General features: G+C 39.2%; 1 protein-coding gene and 1 long non-coding RNA gene across 3 annotated transcripts in view; both read left to right on the top strand.

The window, feature by feature from the left end:
* Nucleotides 1-25,729, top strand: part of LOC117248986 (ankyrin repeat- and BTB/POZ domain-containing protein 3-A) — a 291,997-nt gene that overhangs the window by 9,062 nt on the left and 257,206 nt on the right. The window lies entirely within an intron of this gene.
* LOC144461739 (uncharacterized) lies at nucleotides 22,207-25,086 on the top strand. Its single transcript, XR_013490373.1, has 2 exons — nucleotides 22,207-23,428; nucleotides 23,562-25,086. It is a non-coding gene; the product is annotated as an uncharacterized LOC144461739 (long non-coding RNA).

The raw sequence follows: 25,729 nt of genomic DNA, 5'->3' as shown, positions 1-25,729 counted from the left end.
TGTTAGGCCTACATGTGTGTGGGTCACCTCCTTTCTGGCAGCACCAAAGAACCCACTACAACTACAGCCACTGTTCAACTTGAAATGTATAAATACATTTTTGGTTGCAACTTCATGCATGAAGTGTGACTTAAACATGAAGCCATTACTCAATCTGTATAGACTTGGCTTTGTTGATTGAAATAGAAATGTATCTCCTCCATCAGTTTCGGTGCAAGATGTGTGTCAAATCCATTGTTTTCTTTGTTAGCCCAAAGACATTGACATGAATGAACTCGTCAGGATCTGCTACTGAACAAAACACCTGTCCTCCTGTTTTTTTCTTCTTGCTGTCTCCCGTAACCACCGTGTCCCAGTGACTGAGACTTTGGCTCAGACCTTCCACATCCTGATACCACATGCAGGGTACCCTGGGTGTGTTGGTTGTTGACGTTCTGGGACACCGTGTCAAGTTCTGCCTGTTACATGCATCGTCTTCTTTCACGATACATTTCCATTTCACAGAAAATTTACCGTTTACATACAGTCTCTTTCAAAATAAAAGCACTACGTTGATGTTTTTTTTTTTCCCTCAACAACTAACGCACAGGGTTGGGCTAGGAAAAAATAACAGGGTTCAGCTTTATAATCTTATAGGACGCAAACACGACTCTCATGGGTGAAAGTCAGTGTTTGTTGGACCCATCCACCACCCCTACCACCTCCCGCCCACCCTATTTGGACTTTCGGCGCCTTAACTTTCGTTCTTGTCCTGCTGCATTTCCCCCAATACTGCCGAGTGCTGTTTAAGTATAACAGCGACCAGCTGTGTGTCATGCTGATGTTAAGGACGGCTTTTTTCATCAGTGTTGAGGCAAGTCACTGCTCGTGGGCCATATTTCAATGACTTAAGAGTGAGACTGGGTTGTGTTCATTTGGAAATTGTTGTACATTGTTTCTGAGGTGGAAATGTTTGAAGGTCAAGTCAAGGATGAAGTTAATATTGGATAGCAACAGCAGTTTGATCGGCTTTGGTCATAAGAAACATGCCAAACTAATTAAGATTAAGATGGGAATTGAACCCTGGGTGCAAGAGTTGAAAACAAAACTGCCTTCCTGTGAAAAACTGCAGCATCTGTTGTTTGTTCAAACTCATAAAGTGACCAAATTTCCCAACAAGTGTTGTGCCCACCTTCTGGTTCCCCCTCATGTTAACACTTTAAGCTCTGTCAGCACTGTAGCTGTTATTAGCATTGTTCATGCTGTTAGCACTGTTAGTTGTTAGCCATCTCCATGTTGAGAGCCATATGCAGACAATCCCAGCTCAGACTCTGCTGTGAGTTTCTCATACAGCTCCTTTAACCTTACAAAAGCAACAGTAAAAATCAATGATACAAATCAGTTTGCCTTACTTGTCTTGAGATATCAGATAAATATTTTGTGTGAAATATTGCAGAGTGTTTCCTCCTGACTTATAATTCCCAACAACATTCATCATGTTTGAGTCTGTCTCATCAGTCATGTCAAACCACCGAATGACAGGTGACGTCAGAGACAAACAACCTCGTCATCAGCTTCCAAACTCACCAGAGCGGCGTTTAAATTTGGGATCCCGAATGACTTGATTGTATCTGATTATGTCTGTCATTTGTGACCTTCCCTAAGGAACTGATCCAAGCTCCACAGGACAGATGACACGACATAATGGAATTGCATAGCCTGCTATAGTCAGTCTATTAAATTAGCAGTGGGGTGTCTGCACTCCCTCCTTCTTCACTCTCTGTCTTTCACACCATATTTTATCGTGTTCCCTGCTAGAGGGCGGGCTTGATGTTTGCATATTTATTTTCCACTGTGGTTTTTAATAAGCTCAACTCATAACCACGCGATCCTGGCAAAGCCTTTTGTTGTCCATTCTGTTATTATTCTCTGCCTGTCCTTCCCCTCCTTGGGGTGGACTCGCAGATGAGCTGACAGATTGTTGTCGTTCTGGTGGGGATGCGAACACCCGGGCAGGCGAACCGCTTGTGATGGATTTTTATGTCATGGTAATTTCATAAGACCAAAAGGCTGCACCCCTCCACCTCACTTCATTTTCAACCACGATCAGTGATTGTGAAGTTATGTGAAGTTGTTATCGCCACCAAGATGTTTTTTATGAGCTGCAACAGCTTCCAGTTTCCCTCCATGATAGTGCCTTCTGAAAATATTGACTTTCATTTCATATGCTTCTCTGTGGCGGGGATTCCACAAACACCTATAACTCAGCTGTGGGCAAGTGAGACTAAAACACTGTGGTTTTATTACTTCCGTGTCATTGGAGCGTGGATCCCCTTTCATTTTCAGAAAGTAGGTGAAAGCAGTGGGTCAGGAGGAGATAATGAGAAGAGTGTGAGAGCGCTGAATGCTTAATGTTGTGAGGGAGTAAAGTGCGGGTGGAGAAACTGGGCTGGAGTGTCAGCTGGAGGAGGTGGTGGTGGTGGTGGTGGTGGTGAGGGGGCATTGGCGCAGGTCCCTCAGAGATATAATTATGCAGCTCTCCTTAATTAACACTTGTGCTTATCTGGTAGTCATTAAGATTAGGAATTAGCGGCGGGAAACACCGGGGAGCTGCAGAGAACAAAGATGGTAATTCCTCTCGTTCATTTTTTAATACCCGCTGTGCAGGTCCACGTCCCTATGTGTGATTTGATCGGTCTGTGTGGCCGAGATAAAATGTCTTCCAGACATTCAGACCTGTGGACTGTCTCTGTCCTGGTACCTTCCTGAACAGTGTGACAAAGACACTTGTTACATCACTTGTCCTTGTCGTTGAGACGTTTTTACAACCTCAACAATAGATGTCTGCGTGGCTGATCAGGAATAAAGCATGGAGCACTGCTCATTGGTGTCTATAGGACGACAGGCTTCTGGATGCAAGTCAGCAACTGCCATGTTGGCTGACATACAGCACGTCTGGCTGCTTATATCATTAAAAAGGGCAAGAGAAGAGTCATTATGAATTATATCCTGACTGATACTGGATTTTGTAGGCCAACAATGATATCAATATTTAAGAAAAAACTCCTTTATTGGCCAGTATTCTTTTTTTTGGAAAATGGAAACAGATAACACAAGGAAATATTTTTTAAAGTATCCCTTAAGCTATAAAATGTGACTCAGTATATACAAATGGGGTATTTTACACATGACAATGTCTCTTCCCTTGCCTGAAATTGTCGTCTGGAAAAAATAAAACAGAGCAGGAACATGTCACTGTTTTTAAACAAATGTGTTAATTAAGAAAAAAAAAAGCACTAAAATAAAAAAATCTCACTAGAGTACACTTGTGAAGCGCTACAGTACACAAGTTCAAATTACAAAGCACTTAACAAAACATAAAATAGGCCATCATAAGCTAATATCAGTCGACCTGCTCAATTTATTGGCAGGGCTGTAATATGAATGCAGATTTTTAATGTGAATAAATGCAAATGTGTTGCTTATCTTCCTGAAAAAAAATTCCTACAGTGTGTGGCTGAAACCCCGGTCCAAATCCCTATGTGTCCTGCCAAAAAATAAATAATGGACCCATTAGGAGAAAAATGTGACCTTAAACATTAAAAGGATGTAAAAATAAATAAATGAAAAAAAGAAAGGAAATTTAATCAACCAACTAGGAGAAAAATAGGACTATAAGCATCTTAAGCATGTAAAACAATAATTAATTTAAAAAAAAATATATCTAACCTATTGGGTGAAAAATGTGACCAATAAATAAATGAAAAAAAAAGATAATGTAATCATTTAATTTGGAGAAAAAAATAATTAAAAAAAGATTATATATATATAACCTATTAGGAGAAAATGTGACTGTAACACCATAAGCATGTAAGTTTTTTTTAAATAAAAACGAAAGAAAAATATTTCAAACCTGTCAGGAGAAAATTATGACCATAAGCATCATAAGCACATAAACAACAACAATAATATTAATAATAATAATAAAAAGAAAATATATCTAACCTATTAGGAGAAAAATTAGATCATAAGCATTATAAGCATGTAAAAAATAATTAATGAAAAAAAAAAGAAAATATATTTAACCTGTTAGAAGAAAAATTTGACCATAGGCATCATAAGCATGTAAAAAATAATTAATATAAAAAAATAAATATATCTAATGTATTAGGAGGAAAATGTGACCATAAGCATCATATGGATGTAAAAAAAAAACCAATTAATAATAAAAAAATAAATACATCTAACCTATTAGGAGATAAATGTGACTATAAACATTATAAGCATGTCAAAAACAATTAATAAGAAAAGAAAATATATCCAAACATTAGGAGAAAAATGTGAACATAAGCATCATAAGCATGTAAAAAAATTAATTAAAAGAAAGAAAAGGAAGAAAAATTAATTTACATTTTTAGATACAGAAATAACCATAAACATATATTTAAAATAATACAAAAAGTGATAAAAATATATAAATATGTCCAATAATAATTGTATGTTTGTCCAGTCAGATACAACTGAAGATACAGGAAGTAGCCCTCACACAATGACGTCATTCATGTAAATTCAGTCAGGTAGCTAGATAGCTAGCATACCAAAATGAACATTAGAAAACAGTTTTCGTGTTATTAAAAGTCTACCAAGTTGTAAGACGATATGTTGAGGCAACTTAATAAATATTTATCGTCGAAGGAAGCGCGAAAAGAGCGGAAAACCAGCGGAGTTCAGGGCTAACTGTCAGTACGACGAGCTAACGTTAGCGGCTAACGTTAGCATCAACGGCTCAACAAGGTCACCTGCTGCCCTCAGCTAGCTGTTTCACTGGTGAGTAAAGCTGTGCAGCTTTCTACAGATCGTTTGTAGTGTGTTTTCTGCTGTTTTATAATGTGCTTTTTACTTTTTGTAAAGTACAGGCATACATAAGCAACAGTTTGTGCCTCTCATATTTTGTATAGCATCACATTTAATACAGAGCTAGCTTAAGTTAGTTTAGGCTTAAGCCAGGTCTATTTTCTGTGTGTTTGCTACACTTGGACTGCACAATAAAAATATGTAGGTCCACAGAATCATATTCCTTAGCTAATATAAGGATATAATGGTAAAAAACATAATATAACTGGATGCTATGCCTGATAATATAACTTTCATTTGGGCTCTGTGTTGTATCTGTGGAGGAGATATATCTCTTCTGGCATCTTTGTGCTGTTGCATGTGCTCATCAGTGTTGTGGCTGTTGAATCATGGCTGAATAATATCTGTAACAGGACAGCAGTGCCTTGGGTAGACTTTTTTTCTTTGTCTGAGTGTGCTCTCATGCAGCAATGTAAGGAATAAGTACCAGGATGTGCAGTGTCTTCATGTCTCTCGCAGTTTCTTTACCCTTTCTTCCCTTTTTATCTCCACACCCTGATTGTGGCAATGTTGAAAGATGTGCTGGCACTCCTGCATGCAGTCAGCTCCATCTGTTGACCCTTGACCCCGTGCCATGCCTGTGAAGTCGATACAACAGGTGGCTGATTGGTATTGGAGTCAGCTGTGTTTGATGAGTCCATCCTACACTCACACCTCAGTGGGCGAGGAGGAAATCAATGGAAACAATGCAGCAATGTCAAGATGACCTAGTTCAGCAGTCCCAAGTTAGGCAAATACACAACACCGGAGTGATGCCACGGTGAGATTAGATGACACACATCCTGGAAGTCTTGAAATTCACTTGGTTTCTTTGATGTCGACACATCTTGTGACAGCGGCTGTCAGAACATACTGGGTTACTTGATGTTATCTGTCAGCAGTACACACACTTAATTCAATAGTTATATCCGTTAGGGACTCAGGAAGCACCGTCGGATGTGATGCTGCTTCTGTTTTAATGTTTTTTGCACTATATTTTTGTGGAAAAAGGGCTTTTGCATCTTAATTTTGTCTTTAAAGAGTGTCACATTAGTGCCAGAAGATGATGTTAACAGTCTCACAAGATGCCTCAAAGGGTCTGTTCACCCAAATTACAAAACAACATATTTTCTCACTTACCCCAGATGGTGTCTGGCCATGCAGAAAGTTTGATTTCACTTTTGGTTTCAGATCACACAGGGCTTTTTTTCACTTCTGCTGCACTTTATGTGTTTTAGAGCTAAATGAGTCAGAGTCTGACTTCATGCTAACTTTAGGATGATGTGTTTGTTTCTTTGCTTTAAAGAGTCAGTGCATCAGAATTAAATTAAGGCAACATATTTTCTACTTGGCATCAGGGCTGGGTGACATGACAATACTGTGAGATGATAGATTTTTAACTCCTCCTGTGTTTGGTCGTGTGCGTGTCTGCATTTATGTCTGTATGCTCAAGGACTTTACGTGGTTGCAGTGATTCACAATTGTTGAAAAACCTGTTTTATTGATTGTGTTACACCGTCACTGACTGCTGACTCCTCTTAATTGGCCGGAAGGGACCGCAACTTGCCTGCAAATGGGCTCGGCTAAAAACAGTCTGTTTGAAGCCACATGTTGGCCTTTGTCGTGGCTCAAAACGGACATCTATAGAAAAGTTTGATCTCATTTTGAACCTCTGCAGATTAATTTTATACCTGACATGTTAAGATCCACTAAAGTTGGACATGATGCGGGATGAAATCGTCCCAGTTTTTGTTATCTCTATCGCCATCTTGATTGTAAGGGAGCTGGGAGGGACAGTTGCACAGGGCGCAGCTCTCTGCGTTTTGGCTGCCGTGGCTGTGACCCAGTTTTGTTCTGTCCATTGCATGGTGTCATACAACACTGGGAGCATTTCAGAAGCAGAGTGTCTTGCCTGATTTTGTAGACTTGCAGATTTGGTTAATTTGGTAATTTTTCTCTGATGTTTGTGCGTTTACTATAGTTGAGTCAGCAGGCTACGTAGTTAAATGGTTTATTTTTTTTAGTTTTAATTGTGTTTATTGTTATTTCCTACGTTCTTGTGCTGTAGCATTCAAACAAAGTTAGTAGTGTGAAAAGTCTAGATATGAATGTCAGTTATGAATGTGGCATATGCATCACATTACCCGTTGGTTTGTGCACTCCTGTTCTGAAGCCTTACGTTAAGCATTTTGGCCACCGCCATCTTTTTACTTATTTATTTATTTTTAGCCGGAATTGACCCACATGGGCGAGAGGCTGATGCAGTGGAGGAGTGAGGAGTGGATCTGACTGAGAAGCAGAAGACACTATCAGCAGACAGCATGTCACTCAAAGCAGCCCGCACTTAACTATGCATAACTTTAAGCCTTAAAAAAATGTAAACAAGTGTGTTATATAAAAACTCACCTCCTGTACAGTTGTCATAAAAGGGGAAATTAGCTCTAGATACCAAAACCGTTACTTTCACCGGTTTTATTTCTGCGGTAAAGTTGGACATTTAAACATGAGAGTCTGTCGGGATTGACCTCCTTTAGGAGCCAGCCTCAAGTGGCCATCAGAGGAGCTGCAGTTGTTGGCACTTCCGTGTTGGCTTCATTTTCCAGCCCTAGAGTATTCTGCTTGATTTGTGACTGTGTTTTGGTCATTAAAAATACATTCATCCTCATAATTATATTACATCTCTATTTAACACACAGTGCCTGCTAGCAGGAGAACTCAATGTGCAGCACGCCGCGGCTCTGTCACAAATAGATGAGGCATGTATTTTTCTGGGGTGCTTCTGAAATACGCTGCAGTGCGCCTGTGTCATGCCGTTACAGAAAGAGTCTACATTTAAAGTCAGTTTTTGTTCAGCTGAAGTAAATACAAAGTGATTTAAAATCAAAAGTGAGACTTAGTTCAGCTGCTGAGATGTTGAGCCTGTGAGGGTGTGAGGTTTAAATTAGGCTGTTTGCATTTGCGGTGAAAACCACATTATATCTTGTCAGCTACACTGTATGTTTTCCTCCGTGCTGGGTGTCTCTAGGTTTCTGTTATCACGCCGTACACTCTTGCTGCACGGGGCCTGTGGTTTTTCTTCCAACCCTATGATGATGCTTTTTATCACACCTTAGACACAAACAATATTTTGAGCTCAGTAGCTCACTAGACTCTTCTTTATGCTTTAGAGAACAAGTATATTTCTTGCACAATAAACCCCAGCTGGACTCAAGCTGTCATTGGAATTCCTTACAAGCAACCAATATCAAGACTTCTGAGAAAACCCTACTGTGACCACAGCGATTGACCGGTTGTGAAATGTTTGGTTTTCTGTAATACTGATGTCATTCTTGGACCGGGAATGAGGATGTTGGTCTAAAAAAAAAACAAGATCACATCCTCTGACACTCACTGATTGACTCAGAGATTGTGTTTTTGTCTTTTTGGGACTTTTCATGATTGCTTTTTCAACCATTGGCAACTGCACAGGTGCTGTCACTTCAAATTGTTTGTGTTGCTCATGTGGTTATTTTCCCCAAGAGGGGAATTTCAAGGTATGATCAACAAGAAATTTGCATTACAATCGGTTTATGTGGGAACTTGTCGAAAGATTTGGTCAGGAGAAAAATAAAACTGACTACAGACTGATTGCCCTCTTGAGTTTAATGCTTCATTAAATCAATTGTTAGGGACTAAATGTGCAATTTAAGATGCAATCATATCACTTCAGCATTATATTTATGTTTTGTTTGGTTACTCATTACTACCCAGCTCTTTTACTACTGAATTATGTAACAGGGCAGATGACTTACATTGTTCCAGCATCATGTTTTTAAAAACAGCAGGCATCAATCAGAACTCCCCCTCATGCTTATTATCCAACCCCTGCTATTATTTAACACACTTATTACAGATTCCTGGAGTTTAAATTGTTCATGTGAAAAGAGAGATACATTTAAATCAGAAACATGCTATAGCCAATTTATCTCTTATGTTTTTATGCTTGTTCAGAGCTCTCTGCTCTCACTGTGTATGCAGTTGTTGACACCAGCCTCTCTGCTGACTGTACTTCAAAATGAATGAAAGTGACAGATGCTTATCTCTCCACTGACTCCTTTCCTCCAGACTATTTTTCAGCTCATACTTCCGTCCTCACACTTCCTTCAAGTCGAACTGGAATTTGACAGTTTTTCTTGTGAGGAAATGAAATCTATAATAATAGTGTAGCTATGACGCATATTTTTTAAAATATTTTTCAAAGAGGACAAAACAAGAATTGGACTTATTTGTGGAGACAGTGTCTAAGCTGCAGGCCTCAGGGTGGGTGTGTCCCATGGCAGAGATTGACTGACATCTGAGAGCCCGCACTGCTGTCAACTTGCATGATTGGCGAACTTCATAGCCCCGTATAGCCTTCAGACACTGACAAAGACATGTCCCTATGCCTGTGTTCCCTTGTTGTACCTATTAAGGCCCAGACACACCAAACCGACATCAAAGAACTTGTGGTGATGAAGGCTGACTATTAAGTCGCTTCACATTGCCTCTGTCTGGGCCAAAAAGTTGCACTTGAACACACCGCAAGGACCACAGCCAATGGCCAACTAGCACGCATGTTCTGCGCCGACAGGTTCAAGATGCTAGTTAGCCAGTTGGGCAAATAATAACACAACTGTTAGAAACTCTTTCTGCTAAAGAGCTCAGTGGCTAAAAAACAATCTTACCTATCATAATATGTTTGTTATGGTCTCATGGTGTCTTGACTTTAGCCATTTGTTTGCTTTCCTCACTTCATTTTCTCTTCTCGTGTGCTGAGTTTAACTATGAATCAGAGTGATTCCACTCACCAGCGGGCTCCACCAGGTCCGACGCTGAGATAACTTGCTGAATTAGCTGAAAACAAATGAAAAGGCTGACTAGTGCCAACGGTGTGGGACGCACCACAGAGACAGGGCTCTTAGGCTAATCAGCTGAATAGTTTGATAGCTCCCACGCACTCTGTTGTTTTTATACTATATTTCAGAAAAGAGAGGGGTGGAGGGTTGCTAAACACTCTTCTTTCCTCTTTTCAACAAGTCAACACGCCTTTGTTAATGTGCGTTTAGTGATTTAAGCTGCCTGTCCCCTTAAAACATTTAATGCCGTTAGGGTTGTGCCATATCACCTTGTTCACGATAATACCGCTATATATTTTTTGTGATATGAAAGATTCATATGCTGATACTCGCAATATTTTGACTTGTTGATGTACTGACATCATACTGTTATCCACGGCAACAACAAGCATGGCTGTAAGCAAAGTTATTACAGACTCGGCAGTGGCTCCAAAAAGAGGAGCAGCTTCAGTAGTGTGGAATAAACTGTGGCGTCCTGACTGTTTTATGAACAGCCCCGGACTTCTCAGACTCTTTTAGCGACTTACCGCTCAGAGGGAACTCATTCAGCGGCTCCTCTGGCAGCAGCACAGTGTCTCTCCCTCTCCTCTTGGGAGCCAGTCTCGTCAAGTGATTTTGTCATAAACCTTCGGTAATGTAAACCTACGTGACGCTCACAGCTCAACAAAAAACTCCATATGTGTGAATGTGTGATAGTTGTGGTATCATAACAGCCTGTCACAGGTTACAGCGTGATGATTAGAGGAGAAATGGCAGAGCATAAAGGTCCAGGTGGAAAAACAACAACAACTCAATCATTTAGGATTTTACTAAAAGAAGGAAATCACCTGTTGATTTATATATATAGATCCCAGGGAACATTTGTTGTATTTGGGAGCTGTTTAAATGTAATTTGAGGTAGATTTTATTTTGTTGAACTATTAATATTGTAACAGAATCTGAATCTCACTCTGAGTTACTGTTGTTGTTCACAAACTAAAGAAATGAGAGATCATTTTAGTTTTTACTGAATATTTGAAGCAAACAGTAAAACTAGATCACTGATTTTGTTGCAACTGTATTATCTGAAAAAGAATATATATACATTTTACTAAGTTTTTATATTGTAAAGAATATCATTTTATTGCAAAAATACCCTGAAATATTGTGATATTATTTTAGAGCCATATGGCCCACTCCTAATGCCCATTAGGCTTTTGAGTGGAAGCTAGGAGGCTAGGCTAAGAAGGGTAGTTTACGAGCCTAGCTTGCTAACGTTTGCACTGATTACCACTAAACGTTACTTTTCATTCATGTTATTTTAATACCTCTGGCGTCATCGGCAGCTACTGCACACCCAGGCACGAATTTATGTGATTTATTTGATAATAGCAGTATGGATTGCGCATCATTTGCAAACACTATCTGCCCTGTCTCAAGGTGTGTTTCACAAGATATTTCACTAATGACAGTACAGCACAAACACTCCCATCCACTTTTTCAGCTGAGTGCAGTTTGCCCTTTCTTGCTTCTGATTGCAATTATCCACTCGGTGAAGTGTAAATGTTGCCTTTGCACCTAGAATACAGTAGGTAGAGAGAAGAAGAAAACCGTGAGCTACAGTTCCTGACCAATGAAGTGCAAAGGCATTTCTCAAAACTTCAGGCAAGGCATTTAAACTAACAGTATTTGGGATTTAGCATCCCAGTCCCAATTTTGTGCCAAATCTATGCATATTTCAGCCTGTAAATATGTGCAAATAGCACATGAGCATCAAGATGCTATTTGCTTGGCAGTGTGGTTAGGGGTGCATGTCACCTTTTGCAGTTGCTTTGAGAATTGCATGGGTTTGTTTTGTCTTATTTCTGCAGGTTAGTGGGTTCAGAAGTTGCACAATCCTTGTGTAAATTTGCATCATGCTTTGTTTGTCTAGCATTATGCAAAAGACGGGTTGCTATTTAGCTAAGGGCTAATCTGGGCAAATGACCAGGCCGTATGTACTCGAAGCTCCAGGTAGTCCAGTAACCTCAGTGATTCAAGTCACGACATGGTGTAAGTAATATACAGTGTCACTTCTGTTTTTGCAGCACTGCACTGTTTATTGGGTAGACTATATCAGTACACATTCCAGATATTACATCCATCCTCTAACATATGTGGTAGGAAAAAACATGTTTCCCCACACTCTCCTTACCCTCCTCAGTCTTCCTCTGCTGTACCAATCTCTGGCCTTTCATCCCTCAAACTGACATTTCTTCTCTTCTCCAGCAGACCTGGCTTCCTGTAAATTTTATGAGAACTTCCTCCAGAAACAGGAAGTCTTTCATGTCTCTCTCTGTACCCCGTGTACAAAGCCTGTTGTGTTTTTGCTTGTGGTGGCTCAGAGCGTCTTCAGTTGACCTCATCTTATTTGTAGCTCCGTGTGGACCCCTTCCTGTATGGCTGCACGTCAGCAAGTCACATTTTTGTTCAATGTGAACACTGATAGTTAGCTAACGTCTCCGAGCAGCCTCAATAAGCACAGATTACTACAAACTATAACATGATTACTTGGCTTCCACTGGCCTGTCCCTCGTGTTGTAGTGGGAGTGATTAAAGGCTTTGCTAGAATCAACAAGAAAGGTTTTTCGCACTTTCCACGTTTGTCCGTATTTAGACAGGATCCAATCCTTTCATGTGTTTTCATTTTAAACTTCACATTGACTCCTGGCAGAGAAACCAACCTAAGCAAAGGGCAATAACCTTTTTTGTTTACTTTGATTCAGCTGTAATTAAAGTGAGGAAGAGCTGCAATAAGTTGGTTTTAAAGGATCAAAAAGAGATTACGCTAGAATTTCTACCAGTTGGATGATTTTATTGAAAAAAAAGCACCTCACATATGATGTCTCTCGGCTGTTGGACAGTGATGGTGGATCCCCTTCACACAGTTTTATCCATGGGCTTACTGAGTAAGAACACATAATTTGTCAGCCTGCATTGAATTGTGTAATGCTTGTGTAATACTTGTAAGTCCTGCACCAAGAAGAGCTTTTAAATACCGCAAGTCTCTTCTTCAAGGTTACAGGCTGAAGCAGTGATTCCAGCTGTTTGAATAGATGGGGTGTTACACTGTTGTTATAAAAGTATTAACTTTAAGTAACTTAAGTGCCTGTTAATTTGGCTGAAATCACAAGTTATTGGCAGTTGTGCTTAGTAAAACAATTATTTGATCAGTAATTCGACAGAAATATAAAATAATAAAAATGGTAATTATTTGGAAACATGGGATCCACATCTCCTGGGTAGACCTGCACTCTGAAATGCTGCATTAAGAGCAGCCTGCAGTGTTAAAGTGCCACTCTGTAATCAGTAATACCGAATCAAACTACAGGATTTCAAAAGGAAACTAAAATCTGGACACTGGAACAAACTGTATCGACTGCTTGATATGTTTTAATTTTCTTATTATTTGTTCTTAATATATGTTCCCAAGATGCCTTGGAAAGCGGTATTGATATTGAGTGGGTTACTCTGGTGATATAAACTAATGCAATTTTTCTGGACCAGACGGGGCAGCATGTACGCCTACAAGTGTTCTAGTGTGCTGTTACAGAAGTATATTTCACTGCTGGAAAGATCTTTGCATGGAACTGTGGTGTCTATGCAGTGGAAAGACACTAATGCTTTTGAAATTGGTGCTACATGACCAGAGAAACAGAGAGAAAGGGTTGTGGCATTTGCTTTTACTTGAGAGTAGAAAACACACAACTACCAGAATGTACCGTGCCCCAAAAATGCTCATGCTGGTGGGTGATGTAGTGTGAGCTTGGCAGGTTTGACACAGGAAATAATATGGCGGCAATACCTTTATATGTGCAAGTGCTGAACAACAACAGCAATGGAGGAGAAATATGTTAATATAGACTCTTTCAGGGCTGTCGTCACAATGACATGAGTTTCCATAGCTAGAGGCAAAACCTGCCTCTCCACCACAGGGCTGTAGGCTACATAGGAGTCTTAAAATGTCGTCTTTTTGTATTATTGGGAGACAGAATAGAAGGAGTCATGGCTCAAAACTTAAATTTGATCACATACCTGCCGCCACTGCCCGTCAACAAAAACAAAGAATGGTTAAATGAGACCAAAGGACTGGACGGAGGCCATCATCAAAAATGCTCACATGTGCAGCGCACACTTCATATCATATACATTGGATTTCTCTGGAACGCTAACTTTTTAGCGCATTAGCTAATGTTAGCTTCCATAGCAAAACAAACAAGTGTCGTCCTCCTTTGTAAGATTGGCTTCCTGTGACATCATCCATCCACTGAGTGAGAGCATACGGTCGGCCAGTCTGGTCCTGTTGGTCAGTGTTTAATTATTCAGGTAACACTCGCGGTCCGGAGAGTGAGTGACCTGACATGGTGCGTTCATAAAATCAGTCTGACGCTGTACACTAAAATGAGAGCCCTGTTGGTCGAAGAAATGGAGCGTTATATTTCTACATGAATTAATGAACATTTAAGTTAATCACACGTTCACTCTGCTCGATGCTCTGCTACTCCGTCTCACCAGAGTGTCCAGAGTGCTCTGCCACTCTGAGAGTGTGGTGCTCTGGATAACCGAACGGTACATTCTGACAGCGCTCCGAGTTAACAAACGGTCCACTTTGTGTGAGTGTGCTCCATCACTCGGAAAGAATGTTTCTGAATGCACCACTCTTACCATTTTCCTCTGTTGTCGAAAACAAGCCAACGAAACTGTGGAGAATTGTTTTGCCTCCAGCTAAGCCCCGCCCACCAAAAAATGTCATACTAGTTCACTCACAGTAAAAGGGTCTATACTATAGGCTATATATATTAACGTATATTTCCTCACCCACAAAATCTCATGAACCCCCATAGAGCAGTACTTAGTACTAAGTGGACCTTTGAGCTTTTCTTACCCATAAATATTTGTGTTTTTGACCGTTATTAGTGGAATTTTCCATTATTTTTCGCATTGTTTTTTAGAGTTGAGCTGAATATTATCATTTTTTGACTTGCCGTGAAATTCAATTTGGACAATATGATTATGCTATGATGTTGTTCTGCAAAATGATGTTGCTTAATTAAAAAAATCCAAACTAATTGTAATGAAAAAGTAAGAAAATTAGTTTTTATAGTTTTTGTTGTTCATGATGTAGTGCATGACAATATCTGATTGAACCTCAATTTGATCATTTTACCTGGAAGTATGCCTGTTAATTTTAAACAGCTTTCTTAGCTCAAAAATTAATGCATGCCTGATATAGAGAGGTTTTTATATTTTTATGGTGCAGTTCCATCCACTAACACGGAGTGGTAACTAACAAGAAGAACAGGGCAGTGGGAGAGAGTAGGGACAAAATGCTGCACTGGTCAGTGAAGTGGACATAGATAAATAGAGCCCCCCGCACATGTCCGTGTCCTCGTGTTCACCGAGCCACAGGGATTCAGTGTTGGTGTGATACATCCCGACAGGACAGGCAGCTCCGACCGCATGCCATTACAGCATTTAATTAATGAGGGGTGAGTGCAGGATCAGTTTCTGGCTGTTCCCAGGTGGTGATGGGAAATTAGGCTCCTTGCTCTGGGGAGAACCATCTGGTGCCACAGTGACACAAAATAGGCCAGTGACAGGGGCTCTCAGCATTCTGGGTAATGCAGTTCAGGGGAATACCCTTTGTGATTAAGACCCACACTCCTGCTAAACATGGACATGAGCACATCCTTCCGCCCCTGCTCTGCTTTGTTTCGCCGAATCCACCTCTTAATCCTGACTTGACAAGTGCAAACGCCAACTCACACATCCCACGATAACAAAAAGGAACCCCCTATTTTTTTGTTGTCGTCTTAAAGCCCACAGTTACATAAGCTGCTCTCAATGACTGCTCATTGAGGAGCGGCGACAGCGACATGGTCCCACTACAGTATTCCTGACATTCTGAGTTGCTCACAACTTGACTCATGTGGAGATGTAGCAATTTTGTTCACTGCTATTGTGTGGGCAGGAACACTTCCTCCCACTGACATGAAGCATTTCATAACGATTACAAGATAGACGTTGAAAAGAAAGCTACAAGCAGAACTTGCTGCTCTGCTCAGTGCAATCAGTGCATGGTTGTTGCTCCCACCCGCTCCCCTTGGCGACTTTTCTCCTCCAACCTTTGCCTGTTTCTTATGCTGAGGATATTTAATTAGACATTTGATGCCATCTCAGCCAGGTTTCTTGTCTTCACCACTAATTGCTGTTTTTAATGAGGAAAGTTTTATTTATATTTTAAAGTGAGAAAATGACAGAATGTACCAGCTGTAAGGCTAAATCATTATACGAAATCTCCCAGCTAAATTTGGCATATTTGTGTGGGAGATTGGTTTGAACTACCAGGGTTCTCTGTTGTCACAGAAAGCAACAGTAGTGGGTGACTGAGAGAGGGGCTAAAACATCCCTGTGCTACTAATGAATATCTGGTTACTATAAAAATAAACCCGGTTGCAGTCTATCCGTCCATTTGTGCCATTCTTGTAAATGCAATATTTCAAGAAGGCCTCAAGGGATTTTCTTAAAATTTGGCACAAACGCTAACTTAGACTCTAGGATGAGCTAAACTTTGGTGGTCAAAGGTTGAGGTCACTGTGACCTGGTCCATCTCATTCTCATGAACACGATATCTCAAGATCACTTTGAGGGAATTTCTTCAAATTTGAAATTTGGCACAAACGTCCACTTGGACTCAGTGATAAACTGATAAAAATGTGGGGGGTCAAAGGTCTTGACCTTGCGTCCATCTCATTCTCATAAGCGTGATATCTCAATAAATTTAAAAGTGAATTTCTTAAAATTGGGCAAAAATGTCCACTTGGAGTCTAGGATATACTAATTAAAATGTATGGGTCAAAAGTCAAGGTCACTTTGACCTTGCATCCATCCTACTCTTGTAAGCGTGATATCTCAAGAAGGTTTAGAAGGAATTTCCTCAAATTTGGCACAAATGTCCACTCAGAATCAATGATGAACTGATTAGATTTTGGTGGTCAAAGGTCAAAGGCCAAGGTCACTCTGACCTGGTCCGTCTCAGACTCGTGAATGCGATATCTCAAGAAGGGAATTTCTTCAAAGATGGCAGAAACGTTCACTTGGAATCAACAATAAACTGATTAGAATTTGGTGGTCAAAGGTCAAGGTTCAAGGTCACTGTGACATGGTCCGTCTCATTATCATGAACAGGATGTCTCAAGATCACTCTGAGGAAATTTCTTTAAATTTGGCACAAGCGTCCACTTGGACTCAACAGTGCAGTGATTAGAATTTGGTTGTCAAAGGTCAAAGTCACTGTGACCCAGCGTCCATCTCATTCTCGTAAATGTGATATCTCAAGAAGGCCATGAGGGAATTTCTTAAGATTTGGCACAAACATCAACTTGGATTCAAGGATAAATTGATTAAAATCTAGCGGTCAAAGGTCAAGGTCTATTTGACCTTGCATCCATCTCATTCTCGTGAATGTGGTATCTCAAGAGCACCTTGAGGGAATGTCTGCAGATTTGGCACAAACCTCCATTTGAACTGACTAGAATTTGATGGTCAAAGGCAGTGGTTCCTAGCTGGTGGGTGGGTCGCAGATCTAATCTGAATCGACTGCAAGTGACTCATAAACGTAACAAGTTTGTAGAAAACACACTTTATTTTGAAGTACAGTGAATTTCTAGCACAGAGCTTTTATTTTGAAATGCCATTTCCTGCTGTAGAGAGAGCGACTAACAGTCAGCTACTTGACAGAGACAGCAAACTAGCTTGAAAACATGGCCAAAAGAAAGTATGATGCTGAATGTATTAAACTGTGTGGACCCTGAATAAATGACTAAGGAGAAATCTGGACCTCTTGGCCGGACAAGTTGGCAACCACAGGTCAAAGGTCAGGGTCACTGTGACCTCACAAAACAAGGTTTTGGCCATAACTCAAGAATTCATACGCTCATTATGAACACAATTCACACAAATGTCATTGGCCATTATTCAGTACCATTAATTTAGGTGTAGACATGCAGTTTGATACTGAATTGGGTATCCATCTTGAAACTGTGGTGAATGTATAGATCCTCTGTGTCCTCATGCAGCGAGAAAACACTAATGTCAGTGTTTGAATAAAGTATTGAGCCCAAGTTTTTATAGGGGAGCACTGGAGGGTGCTAATGGGTAATTTTGGTGTTTATGTTCAGGTTATTGATCAGGTCCAAATGGATTGTGTATAAAGAAAGCAGGAGAACTTATGATGGGTAGAAGGAGGATTATGAAATCAATCAGACAGCAGGATTCTCTGAGACAAAATGCAAACAAGAAGTGCCACTCCACCCCCACTGTGTTCTTAACATCAGCTCAAAGGAATTCAATAGAGCGTTTGTTGATTGAAATTCAAATTGAATCATTTGATTGGATAGGACATGAATTTGTGTGCGCGTGTAAAGCAAATATTTTCCCACGATCATTCCCACCTCAGTTTGCTGCCAAGCTTGGTTCCTCTGTTTACATAGTGCCTCCTAATACATGTGTACACCTGTAGCTTGTACATGGTATTGCATAATAACAAATTCTAATCACCCTCTGAGGTTTCTTTCATGTATTTACTTTCCTCGGCTGTGACACCTGTCTGGTTGAACCTGCTTTGTTTCATCCCGTGGCCCTTTGGCCGACAAGTAGAGGCACAGTGAAGGTGTAGACATGTTGCATCACAGCTCCTGCTTACCCAGTTCTGATTCATTGCCAGTAACCAGCTTACTGCGGGCGTGCAGATCGACACACAAACAGGTGTCTGGACACAGTGTTTGTGTTACTGCACCTGTGGGAGTGTTTGGTTACTACACCGATAAACCTCACTGCTGCATGCATATTTTAGCTCCTTTCTCAGCCTTAAATCAATCAAGCTGGAAACTAATCCCTTAAAGGAGTGACGGTGGGCAGCATTTCTTCATTTTGAAAAAATGTTCCCACTCTGAGAGCCTCCAACAACACATGGTTCCCTCTAAAGCGGCAAAACACACACATGTTTCTATATTTGTGGGGACCCTCATCACATAAAGCATTTTCCAGCCCCTAGACTAAGTTTCCAACTCCAACATGAAGCAGTATGAAAAAGTAATTTTCTCCTTTCTTCTTTTCACCACTACAACTGCAGTTATTAATTGATGAATCAGTTACTCAGCTACTAAAGTGATTGCCAACTCACTTAATAATCCATTGATTAGTAATTTTTTAAGATAAAAGTCAAAATTCTCTGAGTCCAGCTTCTTAAATGTGATTATTTTCTTTTTCTTTACCCCTGAGTAAATTCAATATTTTGGGCTCTGGACAAAACAAGACATTTGAGGACATCATCTTGGGCTTTGGGGAAACTGACTGGCATTTTTCACTATTACCTGACATTTTATAGACCAAACAACTAAGCGATTGATTAAGAAAATAATCAACAGATTAATCAACAATGAAAATAATCTTTAGTTGCAGCCATTCATGGCATGGCTTAGTCTCAGATTTAGTCATGAAACAAAGCTGACCTTTCCACTGTCACAAAATATGATGACCGCGACATAACAAAATTCTCCAGGTGTCATGCGCAGCGCCTGCCTTAGCACATTTGGTGCCCCAGGCGAGTCTTACTATATATGATACATCACATTTCCCTTGCTAATATCTGTTTTATAGCACTGTGAAATGAGTTTTTTCACCAAAAGCTATATTTTACAAGATTACATTAAACACATCATGAGAAATTATAACGTACCTTCACCCAATACTCATTTTTACTGAATAGAGCTTGAACGCTTCACAGTGTAAATCAATGCCACCTCCGTGAGCTGTTTCTTGCGGCCACCAGCTGCTTAGATAAAATGATAACTAGCTCTCTTCCTGGCGATTTCAACATGGCTTTGTTGTTGTTTTCATGTTCTTTCTCTCCACATCCACTCCTCTCAGTAGTGTAGTGGTAGCTGAGTGTGCACCAGAGAGCTTTTGTCGTTTTGACATAATAATGATGCAGCTTGTTTCTGGGTTCACGTGACATCAGATTACTTACCCATCTCTCCAGGGAACAGGTAAAGGGTAATGGGACTACCCAACACAAGGCGTCTCTTTGCTATGTAGTTATGTTGTTGTGGCCTTATGTAATATTTCAAAATAATAGTAGTAATAGTATTAGTAAAAAAAAAAACAAGTAAAAGATAAACACTTTGATTTATTTTCTTCCTCCGTTCGTGGCGCCCCCGATAGATGCCTATGCTCAGGGCCGGCCCTAGTCGCAACACTTTTTCCTGTTCGAAAATGCGTCATTACTATTTAGCGACGCTCATCAAAAGTGTGGCGTGCCCAACCATAAATCAGGTTTTAGACACTGTCACACAGCAGAAGGGTCCCACCTTCTCTGGAGCTGTACCCCCAACCCTTTCCTCTTTAGCTCCAGTTGATGATGTACGTCTCGCGGGACTAATGGTGTCTGTGCAGCCATCGGCAAGTTCCACTGATAACAGTAGTTTGTAAAATGTCCTGTCGGCATTGATTAATCAGCCAAAGTGATAAATCATTGACCTCTACTGTAGATATCTATGCCGGGCACTCCAACTAACCTCTAACCTTAAAACAAGAAGTGAAACAGTTGTTTGAATTAGTCAGAATAAACCAAAATTTAAGGGATCTTTGTCAAATAATATTTAGTATTATGTGTTCTGTAAAAATATTTTTGATATATTGTGTATATAACGGTATTGACCTCAATAGTCCAGTATCAGGCAGGTGACAGTCCTCACTGTCCAAAAATGTCCCCACTTTCAAATTCTAAAGCTTAAGGTTGTCCTCACAAAGACAGACAACACACACACACACACACACGTACACACATACATACACACACACACGTACACACATGCCAGTGAACAATGCTGCATTGTCACTCACCTGTTGCTGCTGTTGCACCCATGTGTAACAAAAACAACTTGTGTAACTCACAGTTTCTCTTTCAGCTGCGTGCAGTAGCAGATTTTCACGAGGCAGTCTCAGAACATTATCATCATTTCATAACATGTTAATGTAACCACCACATCAAAAAGCGTTTTTTAATGCATTTAACAGCTTTAATTTCGGAGTACAGCCGTCATTAAGTGCAGGGATAGGTATTCATCCATATCCTGCAATGCCAAGTTTATTCACCGAAGCACTCATTCACCTATGCTAATGCACACCTACACAAGGCAGCTACACGATACCACTCCTGCTTCCGCACATTCAAAGTAGATAATCCTCAGGCTTCATGGCAGCAGATTTTTCCCACACTCCCCAAAACAGGCACTCAATCTCATCAGTACCCACAATTCATCATAATGTCCCAGAGGCTGCCTGGTACCGTCAGCAGAATACAGTTTGTTTTTTAGGCTTGTTTTCGCCGGTGTATGTATCATCAGGGGGGTGGTAGCATCTCCCTCGCTGACCTGCATTTTGCTCTATGAAAGCTTGGCTTAAACGTATGAGTCAGAATGAGTCAATATGAGTATGCATAAAATGCACACTGAACTAGAAAATATCAGGGACATCTCTCTTTAGTCCATTAAGCTTCAGAAAATATGGTGAAACATCATAAGACGATCCAAAAAATGTTTTCAGATTGTTTTGTCTGACCTGTAGCTTGAAAAACAAAGACAGAGATAACAGTAATGTAAAACAGAAACTGAGATGCATTAGGTACCAAAAATTTGGTATTTTTCAACTGACTAATGCGTTAATCCACTCATGGCTCTTTTGTGATTGCTGTGAATACAATTAGAGAGGCATAATGGCTCAGATTTAATGCATCAGTGTATGTTAATATTACGCCTGGGGCCTTAATATATCATAACAGTGATCTTGCAGCTCAGCATTTTGCAAACCATGCCACACCTTGTCTTGTCTTTTATTCCAGACATTGGCTTCCATTCATTTCTGTGTCACTGTGTCTCCGTCTGTTTCTTAATAACACTGTCATGAGGCCATATTTATTGATTTACTGGACACTTGGGGGCAGGGAAACAAGTTGTAAACAAAACACTGACTTATTATAAAGTTGATATGGCGAACTTGTCAGCAATAGTTGCATGGACATTTGGACCGGTGTTTCTGTGCGCCTGATGAATGTAAGTCTCATATGTACTCTTCTCTTAACTGTGTTTTGATCACTAACTCTGGAGGGAAATATCTGGCTCTGCTGCTGGAAACCAGGTCGATGAGAGCCGTAAGAGTGAACCAAAACATTAAAGTTGTGGGCTGTAGAATGAAAACAGTCAGCTAAAAGATGCTAAATGGTCCATACAGCTGAGGGGAGCGACACAGTGTGGTGATAGACCTCTGTGGGTTCGTCACAGCATGTGGTACCTTTCATATCTGATCCAAAGTTATTGTAAAAATATTGATTAGTGCAACTTCAAGCAGTTAAATAAATCCAAACCTATAGCTTGCTGGATTGCCCCCTCTGGGTTGGGAGAGAGTTACTGCCTCAAGAAAGTGATTTCAATACCTTGGGGTCTTGTTCACGAGTGAGGGTAGAATGGAGTGTGAGCTGGAAGGCAGAGCTTTTCATTTACTGGTCCATCTATGTCCCAACCCTCACATATGGTCATGAGCTCTGGGTAGTGAAAGAATGAGATTGGGGATACAAGTGGCCGAAATGAGTTTCCTCCGTGGGGTGTCTGGACTCAGCCTTAGAGATAGGGTGAGGAGCTTGGACATCTAGAGGGAGCTCGAAGTAGAGCTGCTGCTCCCTCGCTTGAAAGGGGTCAGTTGAGGTGGTTCAGACATCTGATCAGGATGTCTCCTGGGCGCCTCCTGTTAGAGGTGTTCTGGGCACATCCCACTGGTAGGAGGCCCCGGGGCAGACCCAGAACACACTGGAGGGATTACATATCTCATCTGGTGTATCACGGTTTTGGCTTTTTGTTTGCCATGCTAGTGGCGTGGCTCCAGGGATGTCAGTCCTCCACCACATTGATCCAGACTGAAATATCTCAGAAACTATTTGGATGCCACGCCACGACATTTGGTACACACCTAAACATCAGCTTGGTAGCATGCTGATGTTAGCATTTAGCTAATTTAAGCTTTAATCTGGTGACGGAGATGCCTGTGACACAACGTTACACAGCAAGTTCGCCGTTTTTAACAGCCAAAGTAACGTGACTCGTGCAGACGTAATGAAAAAAGAAACACTCAAGAGGCTCATCATGCTTGCAGGTGCTGGTATAGCTAAGGTTGGCACTGGTTACCATGGTTATACGTCTCCAAATGGTTAGGATGCTCTCAGGAAGTGGTGTGGTTATTACAGCTCAGTTTGTCCTTAAAAGATACATACTATTTTTTTTGTACAGAAACGTATGGTGAACATTCTTGGTATGTAGACCGTAGTAATTGATTTCGGCTGCGGCACAGGAGTTGTTTGCGATCGCTATCACTATCAGATTATTTCACGTCATTATAGCAGTTTGACAAACATAATCTTTGCACAAGGGCCACTTACTGGAAGTTTTCTGGAGCTGTCAGATACAACTCGTGTTTGAAAGCTCTCAGAGTTTGCCGAGTCGCCATGGAGATGGTTGGGTCATCATTACATGACCTAAGTATGGAATTTCAGTCATGAAAACACATGGTTATCATTTGACCTGTTGTCACATGAAATTCTATACTTACAGAAGGTCACGTGATAAAGACAGAACCATCTCTATGACAGCTGAGCAAAATCCACCTGATGAAGGCCACAAGATGAAGCCAAAAGCCCCGGAAATTTTCCAGTAAATGGACCTTGTACTCAACGTGAAGACTGTGTAGCATGAGGTTGGAAACGGAATGCAGAAATTCTTAGGTATGTGCAGCCAAGGAGCTAAAACACACTGTTATAATCCTTCAAAGACAGAACTTCATGTTGGATAGATGGTGCTGAACCTGGGAATGTTATTCATTAAACTGGTTAACTCCCACTGTTAGCTATTTACATCTCATTTTCAGTAACTGGCTGCAGACTGTCACATCTCAAGGTGACTCCAGATCACTTCCTCTGGGATTTTTTTGTGTGAATAGGCAACAGTTGACAGTAGTCCTTTTTCTCTCTGGTTCTCTCTCTCCCTCTCTGCTGGAAGTCGAGGGCTGTGAAATTGCCCCAGAAATATCAATCATGCCTTCATTTCCCAGGCAAACCCCCCCTCCACTACCACCCCACCCCTACCCCCTACCTGTAGTCCTCTCTCAGGGGTTTTCACCCTGGCTGTTCTTATGCTGCTATCATTTTGAGTGCCTTCTCCGCAGCATAAATCCCAGCATCCTCACGGGGGAGGAGAGCGAGGCTGATGGAGTGCACTGCGATAAGTTCTCGTGCAACAAGGTGTTGATATATTTATGTGTTTAGAAAGCTCATTCCAGAGGTTAGCCAATGTTATAAAGGAGAGATATGTGGCAGATAACAGAGATTTCTCCAGCTGGGAAATGGATTGAATGTCAGAATTTTATTTAGTTTATTTTCCCTAAGGCCACACTGGGAAAAGCAGTGGGAAGTACATCGGGCTATAAATGTTGTATTATGTGGTAGAAAATGAATGTTGTATGCTGTGTATTTGTCCTTTGAAGTACAAACAAAATAAAAAGATAAAAATAACATAAATAAGCATACAATAAAATAAAACAAACAGTTCGAATAATAAAAAAATTAAAAGAAAGTATTGTATTTAATAGAATAAAAACACAAATAAAGATAAATATTAATAATCATGTAACAAATAAATATTGAAAATTGATTGAGAAAAACAATTTAAAATAATGTAAAAAATAATTATAAAAATGTAATAATAAGATTAAAGAAAGGTATGATATGTCACATAATAAAACAACATAAAATAAAAATATAACTTATAAATTCAAAGATAAAATAATAAAATAATAAAAATAATAAAATGTTATTTTTTGAAAAATAATGTAATAAATTAATAAAATACATAAATAATAAACATTTAAGACCAAAAAAATTAATGTGATAAAAACAACATAAAATAAAAATGAAAATAGAATTTAGAAATACATAAAAAAAATAATAGAATGTAATAATTATGAAAAATAATGTTATAAATAAATAAAATACATGAATAATAAACATTTAAGATCCAAAATAAAAATGTGATTTAAAAAAAAATAAACATAATAAAACAACATAAGATAAAGAATTTAGAAATACATAAAAAATAATAAAATGTAATAATTCTGAAAATAATTCTGTTATAAATAGAAAATACATAAATAATAAACATTTAAGACCAAAAATAAAACTTTTGAAAATTAAATGTAATAAAACAACATAAAATGAAAATGAAAATATAATTTATCAATTAAAAAAAAGATAAAATGCAATTTTATGAAAAATAATGTAATAAATAAATAAAATACCTAAATAATAAACATTTAAGACCAGAAATAAAAATTAAGGAATTAAAAAAATTAAATGTAATAAAACAACATAAAATAAAAATGAAAATATAGTTTATAAATTAAAAAAAAGATAAAATTTAATTTTGTGAAAAATAATGTAATTAATAAATAAAATACATTAATGATGAACATTTTAGACCAAAAATAAAATAAAAAATATTTAAAAAAATTAAACATAATGAAACGGCATGAAAATAAAAAATGAAAATAGAATTTATAAATTCAAAGAAAAATAAATTTTCTGAAAAATAATGTAATAAATAAATAAAATACATAAATAATAAAAATTTAAGACCAAAAAATAAAATTTTAAAAATTAAACACAATAAAACCACATAAAATAAAAATGAAATTAGAATTTAAAAATACATAAAAAATAATGAAATGTTACATTTAAAAAAATAATATCATAAATAAAATACATAAATAATAAACATTCAAACAACAAAAGAATAACATTAAAAAATAAAAAGAATTAAAATAAATTAAAACATAAAAAATAAGCATGACAAATAAAGACAAAG

The sequence above is a fragment of the Epinephelus lanceolatus genome, chromosome 23, assembly GCF_041903045.1.
Source record: "Epinephelus lanceolatus isolate andai-2023 chromosome 23, ASM4190304v1, whole genome shotgun sequence".
Lineage (NCBI taxonomy): Eukaryota > Metazoa > Chordata > Actinopteri > Perciformes > Serranidae > Epinephelus > Epinephelus lanceolatus.
This window is presented reverse-complemented; position numbering and strand designations above follow the sequence as displayed.